This window comes from Taudactylus pleione, unplaced genomic scaffold (assembly GCF_031769625.1).
Source record: "Taudactylus pleione unplaced genomic scaffold, aTauple2 ptg000116l, whole genome shotgun sequence".
Classification (NCBI taxonomy): Eukaryota; Metazoa; Chordata; class Amphibia; order Anura; family Myobatrachidae; genus Taudactylus; species Taudactylus pleione.
In genome coordinates, this window is record NW_028284518.1 from 4,332,256 (window position 1) to 4,348,126 (window position 15,871).

A 15,871-nucleotide genomic window follows, 5' to 3' on the forward strand; every position below is an offset into this window, starting at 1 on the left:
AATTTTTCTTCCAAGAGTTTCTCTCTGGGAACATCATCCACCTCCTTAATCACCTTTTCCAATAGTTCTGGTTTATAGCCACTAGCTAGAAATTTGGTTTGGAATTTCCCTGATTGTATAATTCTCATCTTTACTACAATTGTGTTTAAGACCTCTAAACTGACTTCCCAGGATGTTGCTCAACCAGTTCTGATGGTGGCAACTATCCATCTGAATGTAAGTTTGGGAGTCAGTGGGTTTGATAAAATTTGTAGTATTTAAAATTCCTCCTTCAATAAATAAAGTTATGTCTAAAAAATTCACTGTGCTTTCACTAGAAGTAAAGGTAAATTCAATATTCAAAAGGTTGTCATTCAAATATTTTAAAAAATCATTTAAAAGTTCCCCACCCCTTCTCCAAAAGAAAACATTGTCTATGTATCTTGACCAGGACACCAGGGTTATAAGGGTTATGGTTCCAATTTCTTTTTCTTTTTCCCATTGTCCCATAAAAATATTAGGATAACTTGGAACGAACCTGGTGCCCATTGCAGTACCGACTTTCTGAATATAAAAAGAGTCGTTAAAATTAAAATAATTGTTGGTCAAGGTAAAAAAGACTCCCTCTCTAATAAAATATTGCATGACAGCATTTGCACTAATAGTTGAATATTATTGATAGTATTTGTGATACTATTTGTTTTTATTTGTCCTTTATATGTCATTTTTGTCTATATGATTAAATGGTAATGCACTATATGCACTTTTCCTTTTTATATGGGATTACCATCTTCCATATTATATCAAGAAAAGGATAACCCTTTGAACCATTTTTCCACCTGATGAATTCTGCAAGATGCAGTTCCCATTAAACAGCTGGATATAAGTATTTAGTAAACTATAATGCTGGAATTGTGGTGTTCGTTTATTTGCATGTGGATCAGATTTTGAGGGTGAAGGGCACCTCTTTTGAATACCAACTGCACCAGCTGCTTTTCTTTGCGCATTTGGCCTTTTTTCCTTCAAATATCCCTTTTGGTACAATAATGAGTGTCTGCAGGCAACAGTGAAGCATGGTGGAGATTCCTTGCAAGTTTGGGGCAGCATTTCAGAAAATGGAGTTGGGGATTTGGTCAGGATTAATGGTGTCCTCAATGCTGAGAAATACAGGTAGGTACTTATCCATCATGCAATACCATCAGGGAGTTGTCCGATTGGCTCCAAATTTATACTGTAGCAGGCTAACGACCCCAAACATACAGTCAATGTCATTAAGAACTATCTTCAGCATAAAGGAGAACAAGGAGTCCTGGAAGTAATGATATGGCCTCCACAGAGCCATGATCTCAACATCATTGAGTCTGTCTGGGATTACATGAAGAGACAGAAGGTTTTGAGCAAGCCTACATCCACAGAAGAGCTGTGGTTTGTTCTCCAAGAAGTTTGGAACAACCTCCCTGCCAAGTTCCTTCAATCACTGTGTGCAAGTGTACCCTAGAAGAATTGAAGAATTTATGCTGTTTTGAAGGCAAAGGGTGGTCACACCAAATACTGATTTGCTTTAGATTTCTCTTCTGTTCACCTTGCATATTGCTAAAATAAACTATTAACACTTCTATTTTTGAAAGCATTCTTACTTTGCAGAATTTTTTCCACACCTGCCTAAGACTTTTGCACAGTACTGTACATATATTGCACACCCTGAATGCAAACAGTTATATATGTATGCATACATATATATGTAGATATATATATATACAGTATATCTCAAGATCTATTTAGCAGGAAAATCCAACTATATATTAAGCCCTAATCAGGCAGCTTATCTTGATGCAGTATACATGTCATTTGAATAGGTGGCGCACCAAAACAAATACTACATATCATAGAGTTGCTGCTCATGTTACTTGCAACCTTTCAGTCTTACTGTAGGTTAGGTAGCAACAGATATGGGATCTACAAAATAGTGCAGCTGGACTTCCATCGCACATTATTGCACTGAAAGTTGGTGTTCTGATCATGCTTATGAATTACAACAGTTTCTATATGTGCCTCCAACTTTTTAAGGGGCCAAAAGTAATGGGACAAACTAAACAATCCTAAAACTAACTTTCACTTTTTAATGCTTTGTTGCAAATCCTTTGCAGGTAATTACAGCCTGAAGTCTGGAATGCATAAACATCACCAGATGCTGGGTTTCATCCCTGGTGATGCTCTGCCAGGCCTCTACTGCAAATGTCTTCAGTTCCTGCTTGTTCTTGGGGCATTTTCCCTTCAGTTTTGTCTTCATCAAGTGAAATGCATGCTCAATCGGATTAAGGTCAGGGGATTGACTTGGTCATTGCATAACATTCCACTTTTTAGCCTTAAAAAACTCTTTGGTTGCTTTTGCAGTATGCTTCAGGTTCTGAAGCATTTGACTGAATATGAGCATATAATATTGCCCGAAACACTTCAGAATTCATTCTGCTGCTTTTGTCAGCAGTCACATCATTAATAAATATAAGGGAACCAGTTCCATTGGCAGCCATACATGCCCACGCCATGACACTACAACCACCATGCTTCACTGATGAGGTGGTATGTTTTGGATCATGAGCAGTTCCTTTCCTTCTCCATACTCTTCTCTTCCCATCACTCTGGTACAAGTTGATCTTTGTCTCATCTGTCCATAGGATGTTGTTCCAGAACTGTAATGGCTTTTTTAGATGTTGTTTGGCAAACTAAATCTGGTCTTCCTATTTTTGAGGCTCACCAATGGTTTACATCTTATGGTGAACCCTCTATATTCACTCTTGTGAAGTATTCTCTTGATTGTTGACTTTGACACATATACACCTACCTCCTGGAGAGTGTTCTTGATTTGGCCAACTGTTGTGAAGGGTTTTTCTTCACCAGGGAAATAATTCTTCTGTCATCCACCGCAGTTGTTTTCCGTGGTCTTCTGGGTCTTTTGGTGTTGCTGAGCTCTCTGGTGCATTCTTTCTTTTTAAGAATGTTCCAAACAGTTGATTTGGCCACACCTAATGTTTTTGCTATCTCTCTGATGGGTTTGTTTTGATTTCTCAGCCTAATGATAGCTTGCTTCACTGATAGTGACAGCTCTTTGGATCTCATAATGAGAGTCGACAGCAACTGATTCCAAATGCAAATGTCACACCTAGAGTCAACTCCAGACCTTTTACCTGCTTAATTGATAATGAAATAATGAGGGAATAGCCCACACCTGTCCATGAAATTGCTTTTGAGTTGATAGTCCCATAACTTTTGGCCCCTTAAAAAGTGGGAGGCACATGTAGAAACTGTTGTAATTCCTACACCGTTCACCTGATTTGGATGTAATTACCCTCAAATTAAATCTGAAAGTCTGCAGTTAAAGCACATCTTGTTTGTTTCATTTCAAAGCCATTGTGGTGGTGAATAGAGGCCAAAATATGAAAATTCTGACAATGTCCCAATATTTATGGACCTGACTATATATATATATATATATATATATATATATGTATGCATATATATTATATATACAAATCCAATGATCGGCACTCCCAAATACAGTCGATAAGTTGCCCGGGTACCAGTCCAATAGAACAGATACACAGAGCAGGAAACAGACGGCACTCCTGGGACTGTAACTTAAATAATGATCAAGCAGCCAAAAATATTCCAACATTTCGGGTCCTTTATTGACCCTTTTTCAAGGAACAAATGAGAATACAAAAAAGTTCTTAACCATGCTAGGTGACCTGTACAGGTAAGAACTTTTTTGTATTCTCATTTGTTCCTTGAAAAAGAACAGGGTCAATAAAGGACCCAAAATGTCAGAATATATACGTTTGGCTGCTTGATCGTCATTTTAGTTACAGTCCCAGGAGTATATATATATATATATATATATATATATACATATATACAGTATGTGTATGTGTATGTATATATATATATATATATATATATATATGCTGTCAAGTGGTTCACAGTGTAAAAAGAAGCAGAGAGGTCAAGGAGAATGGGCATAGAGTACTGGCCCATTGATTTGGCAGCAAGGAGGTGAGGGCAGTTCCGGTAGAGTGGAGAGGACAGAAGTCACGCTGAAATGGGTCAAGCAGGTAGTGAGAGGAAAGAAAGGCCAGAAGGCTGATGTAAACAATATGCTTAAGGAGTTTGAAGGCAAACGGGAGTAGGAGAGAGTGTTAGGATCGACGGTAGTTTTTTTAAGAATGAGGGAGGCAAGTGCATGCTTGAATGCAGAGGGGACAGTGCCTGATGAGAGAGAGAGATTGAGAAGGTGGGCAAGATGGGAACAAGCAGAAGGAAAGTGGTATCGGAGGAGGCAAGAAGGGATAGGGTCAAGGGGGTGGTGGAGGGCAATGACTTCCTCTCATAATACAAGGGAGAATGGTGTCAGAGTTGTTAAGATGTATGGGGAGGGGTGGTCTGGGAAAGGAAGGGGTGGAGTGCTGAGGGTCTGGTGGGATGCGATGTCCTGACATATAGTGTCAATTTTAAATGTAATGTAGGTGGCAAAGTCAAGGGCAGAGAATGAGAAGAGGAGGCAGGGAGAGGATTGAAAGAGGTGAAGAGATGCCAGGGGTTTGAGGACTGGGAGGAGATGAAGTTCTTGAAATACAACTGTTTAGGGAGGGAAAGGGCAGCACTGTAGGATGAGAGCATAAATGTGAAATGAAGGAAGTCTGCTTCAGAACTCGATTCCCTTCACTGTTGCTCAGGGGTTCGTGAATACTTTTGCAGGTTTCTGGTGCATTTGGAATGCCATGGTTGAGATGAGGTTCTGCGAGGGTCGGTAGTGATTTCAGGAACAACAGAGTTAAGAGCAGAAGAAAGGGAGGCATTGTATAGGGAAGTGGCTTGTTTGGGGCAGGGGAGAGAGAGATTAGGAGAGAGAAGTGAGTAGAGCAGGGAGGATAATGAAACAATGTCAGTAGCCTCAATGTTACACTTAGTGATGTGAGCCTTAGGAGGCAGAGCTGGAGAAGGAGAAAGGGACGTGTTAAAAGAGATGAGATGATGGTCAGAAAGGGGGATTGGGGAGATGGTGTGATCAGAATTATAACAAAGGTAAGTAAAAACCAGATCAAGTGAGTGTCCACTCAAATGGGAGGATGAGGAGTTATATTGATGATGTGAGGGTAAGGAGTTTAGAGGCAGCGGATTCTGTGGGGACATCGATAGTGATATTGTAGACACCTAAGATGAGGTTGGGAGGGTCTGAGGAGAGGATGTGGGGTAGCCAGGTAGCAAAGTTGTCAAGGAATTTGGAGGTAGGGCCAGGGTGACAATAAATGACAGCTACTCTAAGGTAAATAGGTTGGAAAAGGCAAACAGCATGAAGCTCGAATGTAGAGAATGATAGGGACAGTTCAGAGGAGTAATTGGAGGATAGAATGACCCCAACACCACCGCCATGGTGACCTCTGTGCTGGGGTTTGTGAGAGAAAGTGAGGCACCTTAGAGGAGAAAGCTGTGGGAGAAGTGATGTCAGAGGGGGAAAGCCAGGTTTTGGTGATGGAGAGGAGATTGACGGAGTTGGAGATGAAAAGGTCATGGGTGAGGACCAGTTTGTAAGAGACAGATCTGGCATTCTAGAGGGAACAGGAGAGGGGGACCGAATTTGCGGGAAAGATCAGGATGAGATAATCAAAGTTGCTGTAGTGTGGAGGTGAGACTAATTTGGAGGAAAGTGATGGAGAGAGTGTAGAGGTGGTGCAGGCTCCTGGACTAGAATGGGAAATTGCAAGTGGTGGCAGGGAGGGAGTTTGGTGTGATGTAGATGAGGGGAGGAGTCAGGGAGAGAAGGTAGGGAGCAGGTCTTAATGAAGAGGTAACAGGACCATAGTGTATCTATCAATCTAGTAATCTCAGCATCCTGTATATTAGGGTTGCTATAATATCCCTTTACTCAGGTAAAGACATGGATTGCACAGGTTCTTTGTCTGCATTTCCTCTGGTTTTAATCAGCCACAGAACCTGTGTAATTCATGTATGTCCCTGATTAAAGGGATACCATAGCAACTCTAATATAAAATGAGATTAGTTGCAGGTTAGCCAGTGTACACCATATATGAAGAGCCTTTGCTACAATATACAGGTATTATTTTCTTGCACAACCAACTTTCTTTCTACTGGTTCCTACTGAGCAGCTGTTTTCGATTGATAAAATAAAATGTACATTCCATGTGGGTGGCAGTGGGTGGAATGAATTATTAACGTGAGCATATCATACATAAACAGTTTGTTCCCATACAGATCACATTTTGTATCAGTGAATAAATTACTGGGCTATTCTTTTAAGTGAAAACAAATTGCAGTCATTTTTCTGATAACTAGATACATCAAGTATACAAAACATACAGAAAATCACTACCATATAATTTGTCTTATTTGCTACTGGGACATTAATCATTATAAGTCTATAGGAACAGTTTTGAGAATTAAGTTTATGTCTATACATAGTTAACATATACAACTTTACCCTCAGCGAATAGGAGGATACTGTGCAACTTTGTGATCTAATAGATTTTTGCATTTTTGCTGTGTGCTGACTAAATAATAACTGAAGTTATAGGAGCTAGAAATTAGTGCTTTGAGTCTTGTATTTACTTGTCCAAACATTTATTTTTCAAATTTAATGATTACTTTTAATAGACTGATCCCATTAGAGTAGACTTTAGGGACAAAACCAAAGTATTTTCAAGTTTAAATAAATTAACGATTTGTTTACTTTAACTGGAGCTCAGAAACAGCACGATTTCTATGAACGATAACGTTCAACGATATATCGTTCACATCGGTCATTTTTATGCAGTGAACGACCAACAGTGTGCGTTCCCGCATGAACGATAACGATATCTATGATCGTCCGTATATGCAGGCCAACTTGCACAATATTGTCAATTTTTACCTGTTCAGAGATGTGGCAGGATGACTTCACTGAAAGATATCTTTCAAGTCGTCGGTGGTACAGATCATACCTTGTGTATGCAGCTTTAGGTAAAATAGATGAGGCTCTCTTTCACATGGAAGAAAAAATTGCTGATCCATCATTATCATTAGAAACCAAGTCACTTGCTTTACATTTGGAATACTTCAGTTTTATTCTGACTCTTATCATATGGCATGATCTTCTCTTCCAAGTGAACATTGTAAGCAGATCCATGCAGTCTGGGTCTATTGATCTTCCCCTTTGCAAAAATCTACTTCATGTCTGCATTAACTTTGTAAAAAGAGTATCAAGGTTCTGGCTACATATCTGCCATGATTACTACTAAAGAAATAGCCACAGTTTTAGGGATTGAGACAAGTATAAAGATCCATCGAAGGTAGAGAACAAAGAAAAGAATGTTTGAGTATGAGGACCATGATGAGACTTCTCAAGATGAAGAAGAATATTTCAAGTTAACAATATTTTACCCACTAAATGACAACATGACTACTTCACTTAAAAGGTACTTTGTTCAACTGTCTAAACACAACAAAACTTGGAACTTTCTCTACAACATCAAAATGTTACCGGAAAAAGAAGACCTGCTTAAACTGTACAAGCACTTGGAGATTGTGCTGAGCAATAATAACGAATCTGCACAAGAATCAGATATTGATGGCTTTCAGTTGTCCGAAGAACTAAGATATATTCAGCTTACTAGTATGGAAAATTCCGTCATACCCCTTGAAGTCCTACAGCACATTTATCAAACAGAGACACAAGGATTATTTCCAAATGTATTGGTCACACTAAGAATGTACTTACCATTCCAGTTATAGTTGCTAGTGGTGAAAGAAGCTTAGTAAACTGAAACTGATAAAGACATATTTACGATTCACAATGTCTAAGGAAAGTTTAGCAGCTTTTGCTATATTGTCAATTGAGAATGTGGTAGAAAAAATAGATCACACCGCGATAGTACATACTTTTGGACCTGCAAAGTAAAGTGGCTTTTATATAGGAAAACCTTAAAAAATTCCTTTCCTTTAAAGGATTGCCATTTAAGCATTGTTATTTTTATATTGTTTAAAACGTGAGCTATAGGGGCAGATTCAATTAGCCGCGGGATTTACCCTGCAGCTAATTGCCGCGCTGGACCTATTCAATTAGTGGGGAATCCTTGCGCCGGAGTCCCCGAGACCTCGCGTGTGCGTCCCCGCTGTCGGACTTTAGCTCGCACCTCATGTAGGTGCGAGGTAAAATCCGTGTCAAAACGACCAAATCGATCTTGCGCAAGTCCCGATTTTATGGCGCGGGAAAAAGGCTATTTAATTGAATAGATTTTCCCCGCGCCGTGGGAATTTAGACTGGTTATTAGTCGCAGGGTAAATCCAGCGGCTAATTGAATCTGTCCCTAGAGTTTCAAAATGTGAGCTAGAGAGTATATAAAAAGTGAAATTTATAAAAGATTATCAATGTTTGTCCTGGTTGTTTGCATGAAGTTATTCTTGTTGTGCACTGAGTAACAAAGCAGTGAGGAGGTATTACAGTCAAGTCATTCATTTTTCTCCCAACATTATGGGCATATTACAGCGGGTAAAATAAGTATTGAACATATCAACATTTTGCTCAGTAAATATATTTGTAACGGGCTATTGTAATTAAATTTTCATCAAATGTCAGCAACAACCGATGCAATCCACACATGCAAAGGAATCAAACCATAGATGTCAATAAATTAAGTTATGTGTAATAATGTGAAATGACTCAGGGAAAAAGTATTGAACACATGATGAAAGGGAGGTGCAAAAAGGCATGGAAAGCCAAGACACCAGCTAAAGTCTATAAGTAATTAGAAAGCAATCCTGCCCCTTGTCAGTTCAAATTAATATAAGCTGGTTCAGTCCCAACTGATGGCCTATAAAAAGGTGTCTCATTACCAAGGTGTCACACAAGAAGCATCTCATGATGGGTAAAAGCAAAGAGCTCTCTCAAGACCTTCGCAACCTTATTGTTGGAAAACATACTGATGGCATTTCTAAACTTCTGAATGTTCCTGTTGGGGCCATAATCCAGAAGTGTAAAGAATATTATTTTGCCATAAACCGGCGAATCAGGTGCTCCTCGCAAGATTTCTGACAGAGGAGTGAAAAGAATTATCAGAAAAGTTGTCCAAGAGCCAAGAACCACTTGTGGAGAGCTTCAGAAAGACCTGGAATTAGCAGGTACAATTGTTTCAAAGAAAATAATAAGTATGCACTCAACCGCCATGGCCTGTATGCACGCTCACCACGCAAGACTCCATTGCTAAAGAAAAAGCATGTTGAAGCTTGTTTAAAGTTTGCTGCACAACATTTGGACAAGCCTGTGAAATACTGGAAAAATATAGTCTGGTCAGATGAGACCAAAATGTAACTCTTTGAATGCCGTAATACACACCATGTTTGGAGGAGAAATGGCACTGCACATCACCCCAAAAACACCATACCAACAGTGAAGTTTGAATGTGGGAACATCATGGTGTGGGGCTGTTTTTCAGCATATGGTACTGGCATACTTCATATGATTGAAGGAAGGACGAATGGAAAAATGTACCGAGACAATCTTGATAAAAATCTGCTGCCATCGACCAGGATGCTGAAGATGAAACGAGGGTGGAAATTTCAGCAAGACAACAATCCCAAACACACAGCCAAGGACACTCTCAATTGGTTTCAGAGAAAGAAAATAAAACTGCTAGAATGGCCCAGCTAATCACCTGACTTGAATCCAATTTAAAATCTATGAAAAGAACTAAAAATCAGATTTCATAGAAAAGACCCATGGAACCTTCAAGATTTGAAGACTATTTTTGTGAAGAATGGCACCTGTAGTTCCACGGTAAAAAATAATATTTTAACATTTTTGACATTACTATTACCCCCTACCCACAGCCCAGGGGTGCGGGGTAGAGCCCCAGGCTTCAGACTAAGCCTGGGATGCTCGGGAGAGGGGAGACCCCTTTATGGGGGGTCTCCACCGCCCCTAAGATCCCCAGCTTGGGCTGACTGGCTTGGGGTGAGAATGCTTTGGCTGGGGTGACCCGGTGATAGGGTCCCCTGGCTGTGGCATTACACCCCGGCCAGATTTGAGTCTGATGCTGGTTTTAAATATTGGGGACCCCTACGCAATTTTTCCCCCCTAATTTTAAAACCAGGACAGGCTCAGCAGCCCAGTGCTGGTTCCTAAAATACGGGGTAACCCTACTCGTTTTATACCCAGTATTTTTAGGAACCAGAACTGGTGAGTATCCCGCGGCTGGTTGTGCTTTTTGGGGGAGACCACACGTCATTTTTTTTTAAACATTTCACACTTTTTTGACTATTTACAGGCAGATACATACATGAATCACACTGAACAAACTGTGTATGTTTCTGCTGAACTCGCAGCTCACAGGCAGGTGAATTGATTTAACGAATTTGGACACGAGTTTTGTCCGTTCTCATGAAAGTTTTGCAACTCTCATCTTGGTAAATTCCCGATTCCTATCTTCACTAGTGTAAAAGTTACTATAGTTTGGCCGATGGTGAATTGAAGAGAGTTTACTAACTCTCCAGACTTTTCCTGTAGCAATGGAGATTTCTCTCCAGAGTTTGACAATAAATTTGCGAGTGGGAAAAAATGGCCAAACTCTTCATAAATTGCTAACTCGACCAAACTTGATTGTTAGTAAATTTACCCCTGGCAATTATCTTCTAGAAGGTGCTAGATAAATGATAAGTAGAATCTGATTGGTTGCTATAGGCAACAACTCCACTTATAAAAACTCGCAATTTAGTAAATATACCCGTACTCTAACAAATGATTAACTATCAACCCTTAATGCTGCAGTAATTATTTAAACTGCTAAACAAAGTAATAATATTAACGATGTCTTTATCGTTCAATCGTTCAAAAATTTGTTCAGTGTAAAACGATAAACAATGAACGATTATCGTTCATGCCGTTCACGTTTGTCGATTGTAGTTTGTAGTTCAGTCAGACTGGCCAACTGAACGATTTTCAATAGAAGTTGCAACATTTTTCATTCAACACACAGAAAATCATTTATTGAGTAAAGTAAAACCAAATACTTTGTAAAACGATTTTCGTTCACTTTTTCAAGGGAAGGAGTCACTTGCTCCGCCATAGCATAAATGCTGTGGGTGGAACCATGAGGAAGCACATCAGGTGATTGCTGTAGAGGCTGCGGCAATCACCTTATGTGCTTCCCTGTGGCTCAGCCCATGGTGTCGACGCCACGAGGGAGCACGCATCAGAGGTCACTTCTAGTGGACATGGCAGTACTGCAGCTAGGTGAGCTACCAAAATTAAGTCCGTGAGCTACCGGTAGCTAGCGAGCTACAGGTTGGAGACCACTGGGTTAGGCACTAAGGGGGGAGAGTTAGGTTTAGGGTGCGGGGAGGGGGGGTAGGTTCAGGCACTAGGGGGGGAGGTTAGTGTTAGACAACAGGAAGGGAGGGTTAGGGTAGGGAGAGGGGGAGGGTTAGCATACCAACCAACAAGTGTCGGTATGTTAACCCTGTCCGAATTTTGAGCACCGGGATCCTGACTGCTGGCAACCCATACCCAATCCTTTTTTTATATACCAAACCATTTGTACCAGCTGGTGTGTCATATTCTTTTCATATTCTTTAAAGTAATAAATGTATTCTGCCTACATTTATTATAAAACATGGTTTTAAATTAATTCAGTCGGTAGTATAGAATGTTGCAATTCAGTTCTCGTCATAAAACTTCCCCCCGCCCAGTGCCAGATTAACGTCCACATGGTCCTGAAGCCTAAACGCCATACTGTCTAAAGGAACATTGCACACACACCTCAACTACAACTACAAGGTGAGCTGGCGAAGGTGGACCGTGCAAATATCTTTGCACCAAATTCCCTAACCTATACGATGCTAAAATGAAGGAAGGCATTTTTACAGGCCCTGATATTAGAAAGTTAATAAAAGATGAACATTTCGGGCATGTAATGAATATTGTGGAACTTTCGGTGTGGACTTCGTTCACACAAGTGATTTCAAAATTTTTAGGCAATGTCAAGGATCCAAACTACAAAGAAATTGTCAGGGAAATGATTAATAGTTACAGAAACCTTGGCTGCAATATGAGTTTAAAGGTAAATTTTTTGAATTCCCATATTGAGCATTTCCTGAATAATCTCGGAGACTACAGTGAAGAACAGGGTGAACGGTTCCACCAAGATGTTAAAGATGTAGAAAGAAGATTCCAGGGTCGTTGGGACATCAGCATGATGGCTGACTACTGCTGGATGATACACAGAGATGACACAGAAATAGCTTCTAAGCGAAAAAACAAAGTTTGAAGACAAAAAAACAAGATATTAACGATTTTTTCAATAATTATGGTTTTGTTTCTATTATTGTTTGATTTAATTGTTATTTTATTATGTAATTAAGACAAAAACACAGTGATCACACACTTCTTCGTATTTCACAATAAATATGTCAAAAACAATTAAACTTTCTTAAAAATGTATGTAACCCTCTTATAGGTAAATGTGATGTGGTAATTTTTTTAATATGCTATTTCTTGCTGTACACAGGAGTATAATTAAGAATATAAAAGTATTATTAAAAAAGCTTTCAATACCTTAAATTTCACAGACCTGTGTTACTTATGGTCAATGTAATGTAAATATGTGGACAAACAGAAGAACAAACCTGCCCACCACCACATAACTGAGCATAAGGATGTCAGGTCAGCACAATTTACTTCACTTTACTAATTTTTTTATGAATTTCTCAATAACAAACTTTTGGCTTAGAGGTGGCAAGTAAACAATGCTGATAATCTAGGATGCCGTGATTCAAAAAAGTTTGGGAACCACTAATATACACAGTAAAAAAATGACACCTATTTTTCTAACTATCAGTAAAGCTACTGATAGCTGTACAACAGGTGTAGAATATTAGAACTAAGAAATGACCCTGCCAATACGGCTCTATGGGGCTTATTCATCAACACTAAAATAACGTTTTAATGGCTATGTTCCTTAATTAACGTTATTTTACAGTAGTATTCACTGATATCTCCTGGTTAAGTCCCCCTGCGTTAATTTCCACACTCTCCATACATTAGTACATTAGTATGGGGATATGGAAATTATGCTATTCATCAAATTCCGAAAATTATGTATTTTCGGAAATTGATGGCGTTGCAATCCGCCACTGTGAGGTGGCGAATAGCAGGTGACACTTACCTGTGTCAGCGTGTGCAGGTCCCCCGGGGTCTTCCTCCGGCGCTTTGGTCCCTCCTCTGGCTCCGGTGTCTGCTCTGACACTGTGTTCTCCCAGCAAAACACAAAGTTTAGAAAAAAAAAAGTTTTTTCCTAAACTGCACTGTGGTCTGCTGGGAGAACACGTGTCAGAGCAGACACCGGAGCCGGAGGCGCTGCAGCGGGCAGGTAAGTGCGGGACAGGGGGGAAGTATGCGGGGGGGGGAGGGGACACACACAAAATTACCTCAGCTTTAGGCAGTGCTGCGCATGTGCTGGTTTTATGAATGTAACAGCGCATGCGCAGCACTGTTTCCAGCTGCGGTAAGGTAGTATAGAGAGGGAAAACTATCTTTTTCCTGAAAAACTGTCATCGCAAAAATGACAGCTTTTCGAAATAGATAGTTATAGGGAGGAGGAATGATGAATTCCTCCGGTAATTAGGTAGAGCTCCATGCAAGTTCTAAACCTAATTACCTCAATCGAATTTTAAGTTATGATGAATAGGCCCCTAAATGTTTAAGCTAATTTACAACAACATTACTCATTGTATAATCATTTCCGTAATCTTAAACACAAAGATGTTGGATAGCCATCATTCTGCCATCAGGGCTGCCAACAGCGCATACAAGGGGTACAGCAGTAAGGGGCCCTGACTGTCTAAGGGGCCCACCACAATCAGACTTTATTTTGCTAATTGCATAGCAAGTGATGCACTCTGGCACCAGAAGTAGAAGAGCCTTATTGCTGAATATTCTGGGGGTCCAGAGGCCTTCTGCAGCCCCAATGCCTACCTGTTTATTGCAGGCTCTGAGAGTTCTGTAATCAGGTTGCTTGGCAACTCAGGGGGAGGGGGCATTGCCAAGCCCCCTCTGCAGTCTGGCCCCCTGGAAGCATGGAGCAGCACATTACTGGCAGGTGAGTAGTGATAGTATACACACACTGGACTAGCACTACAGCTCACTCATAAGATAGTGGCAGGGCCGGATTAATAATGGGGCTGATGGAGCTACAGCTCCAGGACCATCATCACAATAGGCCTACACAGAAAGGTCTGTGCTGTGAGCGCTAAACAGGATTTCCCCCCCCCTTCTACAGCCTGCCAGAGGCTGTCTGAGGCCCCGGCCCCCAGCCACACACCCCCTCCCCCATTCCCCCACCCGCGGCACCGGTGGCTCAAAAGCCGAAAGCAAAAACATGATGGCGGCACATAGAAGGTTTTAGTTGCCCTCCAAGCGCCACTAACTCACAGTGACTCGGCGGTGGTGCCGCCACCTCTGCACCATGTGATGCACTGCGTGTGACATCACATAGATGCCACCCGCCACCACCGCACCAAAAGCCTGAAGCAGCCCGACACCGGCTATGTTCAGCAGGCACAGCAGCTCCGCGTGAATGTGGCCTGGCAGCAGTATAGTCCTGAGGTAAGCAGCATGTCTGTCCTGCTGGCCAGGCTGCCTGGCTGCTGCTGTGCATAGTAGTATACATTTTATACATAATGCAGGGCGAGCATAGTTAGTTATAAAGTTTATTAATTATGTATAAATACATATTTCAGTATACTCTAAATATTTAAAATATATACACATATTTATACTTTATATATGTGCATACGCTGTGTGTATATATATATATATTATATATATGTGTGTGTGTGTGTGTGTATATATATATATATATTAGGGGTGAGCGGGTTCGGATTTCTGAAATCCGAACCCCCCCGAGCCCCCACGATCCGAGTCCGATCCGAGTCAGGCTCGACTTTTCCCGCCTGACTCGGATCTGAAATCGAGGCAAAACGTCATCATCCCGCCTATAAGGTGCCCGCGTCGGCGCCATTTTCTCACTCGGCTGTGGACAGTGAAGAGGGAGGGTGGGAGTTAGGGCTGGCTGGGCTGTGTACTGTAGTGTAGTGTAGTGCTGCTGTTGTCCACTACTTCAAAGTCCATAGGGGCTGGCTGTGTTGTGCTGCTGTTGTTAATAGGGGCTGTGTCCACTACTTCAAAGTCCATAGGGGCTGGCTGGACTGTGCTGTGCAGTCAGTTCTCCATAGGGGCTGTGTCCACTCCAAAGTCCTGTGCAGTGTCCCAGTCCTAAAGGGGTGCTGTAGTGTTGTCCAGGGGGTGCTCTGTCCATCAGGGGTGCTCCCCACAAGTGCTAAAAAAATATATATTTTCTGTGTTTGTGAATTGTGTGCGCAGTAGCCGCACGTGCATCAACAAAGTAGTGCCAAGCGTGCGCCTGTGTCATAAGTAAAGGGCCGGCTGGCTTGACCGTTAAAGGGTGCTGTAACCCCCAAAGTACACTCCAGTCTAAACCAAAAAAAAAATTATTTTCTGTGTTTGTGAATTGTGTGCGCAGTAGCCGCACGTGCATCAACAAAGTAGTGCCAAGCGTGCGCCTGTGTCATAAGTAAAGGGCCGGCTGGCTTGACCGTTAAAGGGTGCTGTAACCCCCAAAGTACACTCCAGTCCAAACCAAAAAAAAAATATTTTCTGTGTTTGTGAATTGTGTGCGCAGTAGCCGCACGTGCATCAACAAAGTAGTACCAAGCGTGCGCCTGTGTCATAAGTAAAGGGCCGGCTGGCTTGACCATTAAAGGGTGCTGTAACCCCCAAAGTACACTCCAGTCCAAACCAAAAAAAAAATATTTTCTGTGTTTGTGAATT